This window comes from Pipistrellus kuhlii, unplaced genomic scaffold (genome assembly GCF_014108245.1).
Source record: "Pipistrellus kuhlii isolate mPipKuh1 unplaced genomic scaffold, mPipKuh1.p scaffold_m20_p_9, whole genome shotgun sequence".
Taxonomy (NCBI): domain Eukaryota; kingdom Metazoa; phylum Chordata; class Mammalia; order Chiroptera; family Vespertilionidae; genus Pipistrellus; species Pipistrellus kuhlii.
In genome coordinates this window covers 56,862,335-56,874,456 of record NW_023425595.1, presented here as the reverse complement: position 1 = coordinate 56,874,456, position 12,122 = coordinate 56,862,335, and positions in this window count along the sequence as shown.

The window sequence follows — 12,122 nt, the reverse complement described above, 5'->3', positions numbered from 1 at the left end:
TGAATATTAGAATAGATAGTATTGTGTCTGGTACCACAGAAGACAAAAGAAACAATGCTATTATTAACATATATACTTTTTCTTGACATGGCTATTAGGGAAAGACAATTTCAGAACATATAAAACTATAACAATATAAAGTACTCATAAACAGTTCCCATTTCAAACAGTTCCATTTGAGTGATGGGTAGCATAGCTCTTAAATTTGTACACTTTAGCATGAAAAAGTTGATATTTTCTAGTGAAAAGAAAAACTTCAGAAAGAGAGTTTTTGTGTACATTTCTTTGTTGCTTTTCTCTGTTTCTTGAACTCTTGCTTCTGTTCAAAGATATGGCACTCCCCACCTCACTGAGGTGTCAATAAAAGAGCAGAGGGATTTTCCAGCAAAGGCTTTATCTGTCTTAACTCTTCCTTCAACACTGGGCACTTGCTTCCTTCAACACTGGGCATTTAATCAAGTTTGTAAGGCAATTAACTCTTCTAAAATGTCTAAATCATAGTTCTATTAAAATACGATTTCTTCATTTTCTGTGCACTAACATCAGACTACGTACATATTAATCAAAAACAAGTTTTGTTTCAAAATAATTTTTAAAGTCAACCAGCATTAGAACAACAACATTTGTCTTGCCCTTCCCCTTTCTGCTCAGAAAAGTTAGGAAAACACAACTGGTGATGTTGTTGCCTATGTTTAGAGTCAAATTATTTTCAAGAAGTAATTACGATTATACCAGGATCCTGACAAGAGTGTTTTATTGGCTGGTCTCAGTTAGTTTCTCTTGCTCTGGAGTTGCAGAGTATGTTTCCATAAATGCATACTTCCCCAGTGACTCTATCAGGTAGTCCTCATCTAATCTGCCTGGACTATGGGAGACGGTATGGCTTTTTGGTTGAAAAAACTCCATTTTTTTTACATGAAAAATATATTAGGATATATTGATGTTTGAAAAGTGTTAGACAGATGCATGAATAAAGATAAATGAATAAGCAGAAGCAATTTATATTTTTAGAAGCATGTATATATCTTTAGATTGTTAAAATATTGCATAACTTTTATTCCCTAAGGCTTATTTGAATATCAGTATGTCTGTTGTCTGCTGATGAATGTATTCCATTAGTTCTTTGTCAACTTTCAAGCTATTTCTGGGTATCGTTTATAAGGCATGGGCTGAATCATTCACATTCTTTCTGAGACTTGGGTTGGGTCAAGGCCAAGGCATTTAGAGGAATTTCCATGATCTTATTTTAGTCTAGTTTTGTAAAAGGCCATGGATGATCTTACTAGAATATCTGTTTGTCCATAGTTAGGTAAAGTCTTACCTTTGAGTTCAATAATACATCTGAAGGAAAATACAAATGTAAAGAAGCCATTTTTATGAATAGTTACGATCGGGGGGTTGTGGACTTAGAAAGTCTGAATTCAAGTTCTAACTCTGCCAACTGATAGTTCTGAGGCTTTAATAAACTTGCTCACAGTTTACTTTCTTATCATTAACATTAAGATATCAAAGCTAAAGATCTCACAGGATTATTCTAACAATTAATTAAGATAATATCTATGGAACCCTTCTTAAGTAAACATAAATATGGAACTACTTATATAAACATAAATATTAATAGTTATTAAGATCTAAATGATGCAAGAATAATAATTGATAAAATGTCTCTTTAGATTTTGACATAAAAGTGACTTTACACTTACAGACAAGCAACTATAGTAGAGGAAGACATGAAGAACTGCAAGTACAATTGTTAAAACATGATAAGCATAGAACTTGTGCTTGGTTGTAAGAATCCTGCAGCAATTAAACAGAAATTTACTTAAAAGACACTTCAGCTCAGCTATTATGTCCTTAATAAATATATTGTTTGACCTTTAAAGCAAGCAAATGTTTAAGACATTTTAGCAAATAACAAAACTATCATATCTGGTTTAGAACAAAATTAATTTAATAACAAATTGTTTAAAAATATGCAATAAAATACATATTAGTTTTCCTTTTCTGCTCACTTTCCTTTATGATTTTTCTTTATACCTATCTTTTCTGCTCACTATCTTATCACTAGGTTACTCTTTGTTTGGTGGAGACAACATATGATAAATGTGTACTATGCATGATTTACTGTTTATAGAAATAACTGGAAAATATTTTTAAAAAGTAATCAGATGTTTCTGGGATGTTTAATGGTTCTAAATGTTAAGTGTTTATTAAAACTATGTTAATACTATGTTAATACTATGTTAATACTATGTTAATTCTATGTTAATACTATGTTAATACTGGAGGGGCGGAATGGGCCAGATGGGCTGGACATACCCTGGAGCCAACCTCCCTTGGCCCTTACCTGGCATCTGCAGAAGAAATAAAATATTTGTTTATAAATTAATCATAACCTGAAGATGATGGTATAGGTAAACACCTAAACTGCTGCCTGGCACAACAGTTTCAAAACTACAGCTAAAACACAAAATGGACATCATCCAGAACCACAGGAAGACTGGCTGAGTGGAAATCCTACATCTAGAAGGAAAGAGAAAACCACACTGAAACTCACAGGAGCTGCAGAAGGCAGAGGTATGAAGGCGTGCATGTGGAGAGGGCTGGCAACTGAGTACACTTGGCTTTTTCAATGGAGAGGGAGACAAAAGCCCCAGACTGTACTAAACTCTAGTTCTGGGCAAGGCTCTGGGAACCCAGACTTATATGGGTAGAAACTAGACTGTCTGGCAGCAGGTGAAACTCAATGGTGGCTTCCTCTAAGAGGTGCTTACAGTGATTACTGTGGGACACTGAGACCCAGGGGCCTCTTAGGGCAAGGCTGATGGAAAACCATTGCTGTCGGCTTTGTCCTGAGACTCTGTTCCATCCAAGCTGAGCACAGAGGCTTTTGCAAGTCTTGTCTCATATGGGTGTTTCCAGCACAGAAGTTCTCTCAGTATAGACACAGCTGATCCTCACAGCCAATTGGCCTGGAGGTCAATTCCTCCCAGAGATAGCAACAACAATCAAGGCTTAGCTACAAGAAGACTGTGCACACAGCCCACAAAGGGGTGCACCAAGAGTGTCCACCTCAGGTAATTAAGGAGGCTGAGCCACTGGGCCCTATAGAACACCTAGCATACAAAACCACTCTATCAACACAGGGAAGCAGCCAAAATGTCGAGACAAAAAACAAAAAACAAAAAACAAAAAAACAGGTCATAAATGAAAGAAATGGAGGAAAGCAAATGACTGGATATAGAGTTCAAAACCATGGTTATAAGGTTTTTCAAGAGTTTTCTAGAAAAAGCCAATAAATTTAGTGAGAACTTCAAGGATATAAAAAAGGACCAACTAGAAATTAAGCATACACTGTCAGAAATAAAAAATAATATACAGAGATCCAATAGCAGACTAGAGTATCACAATAATCAAGTCAAAAATTTGAATTACAAAGAAGCAAAAAACACTCAACCAGAAAAGCAAAAAGAAAGAAGAATCCAAAAATATGAAGATAGTCTAAAGAGCCGCTGGGACAGCTTCAAGCATAACAACATCCAAATTATGGGAGCGCCAAAATAAGAGAGAGCAATATACTGAAAACCTATTTGAAGAAATCATGACAGAAAACTTCCCCCACCTGGTGAAAGAAATAGACTTACAAATCCAGGAAGCACACAGAACCCCAAACAAAATTTGGTAGTATATTTTCACTGTACATAATTTTTTTAAAACATTACACATAACCTATCCAATTAAAATATATTTATACTTGAGGACCCTTGCATGACTTCATGCACACCCTGATTTTGGGGAAGGGGAGTAATTAGGGAAAGGCTGGCCAGGTCATTGATGGGTCAGTCCCACTCTCTGGTTGAACTCCCAGTTGAACTCCCAATCAAGGAGACAATTTGCATATTACCCTTTTATTATATAGGATAATACTTATGTGATCATAGTTTAAAAATCCATAGAAATCCAAGACAAATATAAACATATATTAACAGAAATCTTACACAAATATATTCATAGCAGTATTATTCATTATAGCCCAAAAGCCAAAACAACCCAAATGTCTGTGCATCAACTGATGAATAGAAAAGTAAAATGTGAGATATTATTTGGCAAGATAAAGTAATCCTACAAAATATATATGTTAGAAAATATTATGCTAAGTAAAGAAAGCATAGCACAAAGACCATGTATTGTGGTTTAATTTGTATGAAATGTCCAGAAATGGAAAAGCTTTTGAGACAGAAATTAAATTGCTGATAGTTTATGTCTAGGAGTATTACAGAGGAAAGGAACAATGACTGCAAATGGTTTAAGTGTTGCTTTAAAAAAAAATTGACTCATTACAGATGACCCACAATTCCATCCTTCTTTGCCTTCCTCCACTCTGCCCCCATCCCCTAGGTCTTCACATTGTTCTCTGTGTCCATGGGCTATGCATAGATGATATATATTCTTTAGTTGATCTCATTATCCCCCTTATCTTCCCCTCTGAGAAATGTAAGTCCATTTAATGCTTCTGGTCCTATTTTGTTTGTCAGTTTATTTGTTCTTTAGATGCTATCTATAAGTTAGATCAAGTGATATTTATCTTTCTCTGATTGGCTTATTTTGCTTAGCATGATACTCTCCAGGTCCATCCATGCATACTGTTGCAAAGAGTAAGAGTTCCTACTTTTTTATAGCCACAAAGTATTCAGTTATGTAAATGTACCATAGCTTTTTATCCACTCATCTACTAATGGGCAGTTTCCTGATCATGGCTATTGTAAATAACACTGCTATGAACAGAGATGAGCATATATTCTTTGTGGTTGGTATTTGGGATTCTTAGGATATATTCCTAGAAGTGGGATCCCTGGATCAAATAGCAGTTCCATTTTTAATATCTTGAGAAAACTCCATACTGTTTTCCAAAATGGCTGCGCCAATCTGTGTCCCCACCAGCAGTGCACCAAGGTTTCCTTTTCTCCACATCTTCACCAGCACTTGCTGTTTGTTGATGTGTTGATAGTTGCCATTCTGCCTAGTGTGAGGTGATACCACATGGCTTTTATTTGCATGAGTGTTGATATGGAACATTTGTTCATATGTCACTTGGCCATCTGTATGTTTTCTTTAGAGAAATATCTAAGTGTTCTTTGTTGATGATTGCTCAAAGTTGTAAATCTAGTAAAAAAGTTGAAATATACACTTTAAATGGATAAATTATATGGTATGTTCATTATATCTAATAAAGCTGTTAAAAATCCACAGGATGTTTAGTTTACATCTTCATATTTATATTACGTCCGTTTCTCTGCAAAGGTAACCACTAGCCTTAATTTTGTATTTATTATTTCCTTGTATGTCTTTATAAATAGTACAAAGTATTATTGCCTCATCTAAAACTTTATTAAAATGCAGTATTACATATGTTCTTTTAGAATTTTCTTTTTGCTTCCTCAATGTCATATTAACGAGACTTATCAATGATGACCTGTAAAACTATAATCCATTTCATCAATGATCTAAAGAAACTATAATTTATTTATCCATTTAACTCTTGTTGGATATATGGGTTATTTCTATTTTTTTCTTCCACAGGCAATGCTCCTGTCGACACAAATTATTTATGATTTCCAGTAAGTAATATGGCAAGTTTCCACTCACTTTTACATTCTTCACTGTTTTTCAGCAGAGTTATAACCTGATGTAGATACTATTCAGGTAGAGAGTTTCTTCATGTATTGTATGTTTGTTGTTGCTATTGTGATTGGGATAATTTCTCCTATTATTTAATTTGTTATTAATGGTCTATAACATTTTATTTTTAAATTTTTCATTTTGTTATCTTCTTCTACAGTAAATGTAAGTGTATATCTTTGATCTTCCTGAGTTGTCCAAAATTTCAGAATTGCAGTTTCCTCTTTCCATTAGGTATGCTTCCTATTGCTATGACATGACATTGTATTATTTATGTATCTCAGAATTTGGGTATTTGAAAGACTTTTTGTCCTTTTCAATATCTCTAGTTTTTTCCAATCAACTGTGTAGGTAGATCCTAGTTAAAAATATTTTTTCATCAGTACAATAAATTGCTTTTTATTAAAAAATTATTAAAAGTTGTATAATTTATATTGAAGTCTATCGAGAGTTTATATTTTTCTCTCTTGACATATTGATATTATATTGCCTGATAAATACATTTTAACATTTAGTCAATATATTCTGAGATTATTTAAAATACTTGTTTGACAATATTATTAAAAAATTTTCATCATTTCCTTCTAATTTTCCATTTATCCCTAGCAAACAAACACTAAATAATTTTCACTTAAAATCCATTTGCATTTTTTTAGACTTCATCTCTTAGTTATCTAGTTAAGACTATTTATGAGCTTCTTTCTTAAATCATTCTCCTTACCATGATATTCTATTAAATCAATTACATTCTTAAATCATTCTCCTTACAATGATTTTCTATAAAATCATTTAAATGCTTAAATCATTCTCCTTATCATGATTTTCAACATTTCACAATTCTTTCTTACCTACTTGTGATTCCTTATGTAGAATCTAGTAATTGCTCAATAACCTCATGGTAATGAGATATTACAAAAATCTTGAAAACTAGAATAGCAATGATTTATGCCAACCAGTTACCTCCTGAGTAATACATAGTTTGTAGTAGGGCTTTGTGTGCAGGTTGCCCAGCCCATGGGACTGAGTAGGGGCCACAAGGCTTCAGGTCCCCTCACCAAGTTGTGTGTCACAGGCTTATGGAAGCATTTCTCCTCATTTGCCTGAGGGACTCTGAGGGGTAGTGACAATCCTACTATCTAGGGACAAAGTTAGGCTAGTTTGGCATCTGGTCTTTATTTTTATCTTTTTATTTTCTTAGAGGAATATGTTTCTAGAATAAAAGCATTATAGCCTCCATCACTTGGGTGACATATTATTTATTGTCCAAATAGTGACCCTTTTGCAAATGAAAATAAGAGGGGTTTTTTTGTTTGTTTTGTTTTTAAATATGTATTTTATTGATTTTTTACAGAGAGGAAGTGAGAGGGATAGAGAGTTAGAAATATCGGTGAAAGAGAAACATCGAACAGCTGCCTCTTGCACACCCCCTATTGGGGATGTGCCTGCAACCAAGGTACATGCCCTTGACTGGATTCGAACCTGGGACCTTTTAGTCCACAGGCTGATGCTCTATCCACTGAGCCAAACTGGTTTTGGCAAAAATAAGAGTTTTTAATAATTAATCTGGAGAGCCATAGCCAATTTGGCTCAGTGAATAGAGTATCAGTCTGAGGAGTGAAGGGTCTCAGGTTCAATGCTGGTCAAGAGTATTTTTACTATTTGCAACAGCATGAGTAGGGGGGTGGAGGGACAATGGGATGATAAGGACACATATTAATACCTTAATAAATAAATAAGAAAAAAAAGAGCAGGTATCTCAGTTGCAGGCTTGATTCCTGGTTCAGTTGAGGCATGCAAAGATGCTTCTCTCTCTGTGTCTCTCCCCCTGCCTTCCACTCTCCTTAAAAATCAATGAAAAAAAAATCCTCAGTTGAAGGTTAACAACAACAAAAGATAATAATCACACAAGGGCAACAAGAGTAAACTTAAATCTTTTGGGGCAAATCAAGATATTTGGCCAATCAAAACATAACATATCTGAGTACCTTCCTAGGGAAGAGAAATAGAAATTGAGACAAAGTATAATAAAAGGGGGCAAAAATGAGACAAAGATAGGTCAGATAATTTTTAAAAAATCCTCCATCAGGGTGGAGGATCCATATTTATATAAAACATAAAAGTCAAGTAGTAAGATCTCCAGTTCAGAAGATGTTTATTCAGTCTCTCTCTATATACCTTTCTCTATCGCTTCTCTCCTCCCCCACCTCACTTAATAGATGTAATAAAACAGAGATGTCAGAAAGAAAATAGCCTTGTTTTATTACACAAATAAATTCACTATGGATGCTTATTACAACTGTAGGCCCTTAAAATGAAATTCATCTTTGGAATACCTTTTACATAATAAGAATAAAGGGGAAAAGACATTTCAGCATTATATGACATATATTACTCACAACTATAAATTTTACCTTACCAAAATTGAAATAGATTTTAATATCAGGCAGGTATTTGTGCTTTAAATTTTACCTTTTTCTCATATTTTACTTTTAAGGAAGAGATGGAATTATTTTCTAATTGTATTCATATTACTATAGAGAGTTCTTTAAATTTTACCTTTTTCTCATATTTTGCCTCTGAGCTGTAGTGTTGTACTGAGTGGATGATGATTTCAGGCGCCTGATGAGTTCAAGCACTGGAAATTGCTCATCTAGTCACCTTTTGGTCAATTATGAAAAACATTTGCTTTCAGTAACAGTTGTTAAGTCAGTCATTCCTAAGGCTGCTGTTTGCTCATCTTTTTATTTGTTTATTCCTGTGACATAAAATGAAAATGGGAATATCATTAATAGCTGCTAAAAACTGCCTGCAGTTCAGACTGTCCTTTTTCTGGCAAAGAAATGCTACTAAATTCATCTGTCTTGTGATCTCTGACACTGCTTCTTAGAGTGACCCAGTGGGTAAAGATTCAGACAAAATTAATATGTTACTTAGAGCTTTCAAAGTGGGAACTATTCACTGTGTTTTTAATAATTTAATGAGCATTATCTACTTATTAAAATTACTAACTCTAAAGGAGTAGTTGTCTATCATAGGAATCCAGATACTCTTTATTCCTGAAAATAAGTAGAGTTGAATTTTTGCATTTACCTAAAGGAACAGAAAATGAATCTGTTTAAAGTGAGTTCGAAAATAATTTATCCTCCTTCTTATAATCAAGTGACCAAATAATTGTCACATATAGCCATTCCTCAGAAAACATACCTAAATGCTAATGCTGTGCTAGCATCAAGTTTTCTCTCAAGATTATAATCCAGTGAGTACTTGATAGAATATATGTGACATATATTCTAGTCCCCAAAGAAGAATGCAGGACACAGAGGATAGGAAATGAAATAAAGAGATGAAGTAGGTTTTTCTAGAAAATCTGAATGTATAGTACCATTCCATCTATTTGCAGATTAGAATTTCAGCAACTTTGAACACAGTTAGTAGTAATCAAGGGAGGACAAGAATCCTTATGGCTCAAGACTCTTTCCTACATTCAGCCCTGAAAGACTGAGATTGGAGGAAAAGTCATTTGAAGATTAAAAGCTTCTATTTGAATAAAATGGGGGACATGTAACTGATTTTTATACCCATTATGGTCCAGACAGTATGTTAAATGGGTTTAATTACATGATCTATAATAATATATTCAACAGAAAAGTAAGCAAAATATTCTCATTAGGTATATATGTGAGAGAAAAAAAGCTCAGAGAATGCAAGTCAAATCAAAGTCAAATCAAATTTGAAGCTGGTGTGAGCTCAAAGGTCATGAGAATGACAGCAATGCTGTCCTCAGATGACCACTGAGGTTGTCCTCAAATTAGTTCTTATATTATAACATTCACTGTATATATTTACCCAATTGGTAGAAAAAAGAACTGTTTGTACCAAAAAAGAACTGTTTGTACACAGGGCTGCTTACTGAGCCAAGGCCTTGATCCTGACTAGCATTTTTCCTTTCATCTCATTTGTGATGATTTTCAGGATGCTGGAGCAGTGCTGATGTCTTAGTTCTCAAAATGAGAGGAGGGATGTCAGTTCTAAAGCTATTGCCAACACCTTTCCTGCATATATTCCTTATCCTTCTGAAATGGGCACCCACTATGGTTTAGAGAAATTGTAGCATTTTCTTTCACTACTTAATTTTTACTACGTAACCTTCTGAAATGGGACATCCTATGTTTTTTATTTACATTAGAATTACATTGTAATATGTCTAAAAATTTTTGGCTGAATATACAGTACAATGGGAAATGAATAGTAAAATCTAAATCATAGTTTTTGTTGTTCTATAAGCTGTCATCACTTACCTATGTAACAAGAATAGGAAAGAAGGAAAGGTGATGCAAATGTTAATTTTTCCCTTCCTACCTACTTACAAATGCCTATTTCTAACCTATGCCTTCCCTGTTTGTGCATGAATTTTATTTTTCTTCTCTGACTAGCACTGAGCTTCTCTTAAAAAACTTTCCTCCTCCTCCATATAATTAGTTTGATAATATACTTATTGATTTCTCTGCCTACAGGCATCTGTTTTTATATTAAAGTGACATATCTTTGAGTTTTATAGAGTTAATATTTCCCCTTTGATCTATAGCATATCTTTTAGATTGTGCCCAAGGTCACATTGCAAATCTAGAAGCCATATGCATGCAAAGTGTTTTGACATTATAGTTAGATTATATAAACAAATAAAAAAAGTGTTCTTATGTGCTATAAAGATATAAATGAAATGACAGTGATAGACTGACAGCTACATTTCACTGAGTGATGATTTTAGCACCATCAACTTTTTCCCTTCATGCTAGTTTTGCCAAATGTTTGTTAAACTTAGAAGAGTTCCTTCTGTTTGTTTTATTTGCCATTTTTCCATAACTAGAAAGCTTTAAATGCATCTTAGTATTTTCAAAAAATAATTTTAAAATGCCCTAAACAGATTAGAAGCAATATAAGTAAGAAGAAAATCTAGGTCACTAATTTCAGTTTATATAAAATTAACATGGCTTAGGGGCATTATATGCTTGGTAATAACTATGATTTTATTATCTCAAAAATTACAATTTTTGGTGATACTCACATAAAACCTTGGGACAAATTAAAAGTTCAACCCAAAGCACTTTAAGAAGCACTGAAAAAAATAGCAAATGCAATTCCATTCTCTTTGGATTTCTTTTTTCTTTTTTTTTTTTTTTAATAAAAAATGTCTATGTGGTTGTATTTATAGCACATCTTATCATTGTGTGAGCATGTTTTGGTAAGTTTCTAATGTTTTGGTAATATTTTCAATTTTGGAACTGCTGTCCAAATGCACTTTGCACTAATGTATAGATTATTATAGTATAATAATACTTATATAAGAAAATAAAGAAATACAATTTTATTATTTGCAGATCAAGCAAAAATGTGGGTAATACAATGACTGTATATAGTGGCAATGCTGATGGTACTTATCTCCTATGAAAACTTTTCAATATTCTCCAAATTATCCATCATGAAATTTTAAGGTAATAAAAATTACTTAACTCTACTATCTTTTTTAGAATCATTACTAGAGATGATTTACTATAATCACTATAACTAGTGATGGGTACATAACACACACACTCACACACACAACACATTCTCACACATGATAATGAAACTTAAAAGCATTTTTTATCTATTACAATTTTCAATATAAGGTTTGGTGTTCTACCTTAGATCGCTCATGATTTTTATCAGGATATGATTTTTAAATGTTATTAAATATATTGGGATGACATTGGTTAATGTGATTACATAGGTTTCAAGTGTACAATTCTATAATACATCATCTGTATGTTGTATTGTGTTCTCACCATTCAAAGTCAAGTCTCCTTCTGTCACCATATATTTGACCCCCTTTATGCTCTTCTACCTCTCCTCACATCCATTTCCCTCTGGTAACCACTATACCATTAAGACTAACAAATAAGACTAACAAATACTTTGTTAGTTTGTCTTGTTTGTTCATTTGTTGCTTTCTGTTTTGACCTGTTCTATCTGACTTATTATGTTTAGCATGAGATTCTCAATATATATCCATGTTATCACAAATGGAAGCATTTCATCTTTTCATATAGTAGTGTCCCATTGTATTTATGTATCACATCTTCTTTAAGCAATTATCCGTCAAAACAGAGTTCAGTTATTTCACATAATGCTGCAATGAACAGGGCAGGTACATATATTTTTATGGATAAATGTTTTCAAATTTGTCAGGCTAATACCTAAAGAAGGATTGCTGGGCCGTATGGTAGCTCTATTCTTCACTTTTTGGGGACCCAACATCTGTTTTCCATAGTGGCTATATCAATTTACATTTCCACCAGAAGTATTCCTTTCTTTTCTAACACGTTATTTCCTATCTTGTTGAAAATAGCCATTCTAACAGGTGTGAGGTAGAAACTCATGTGTTTTTTTTTTAATTTCTTTTT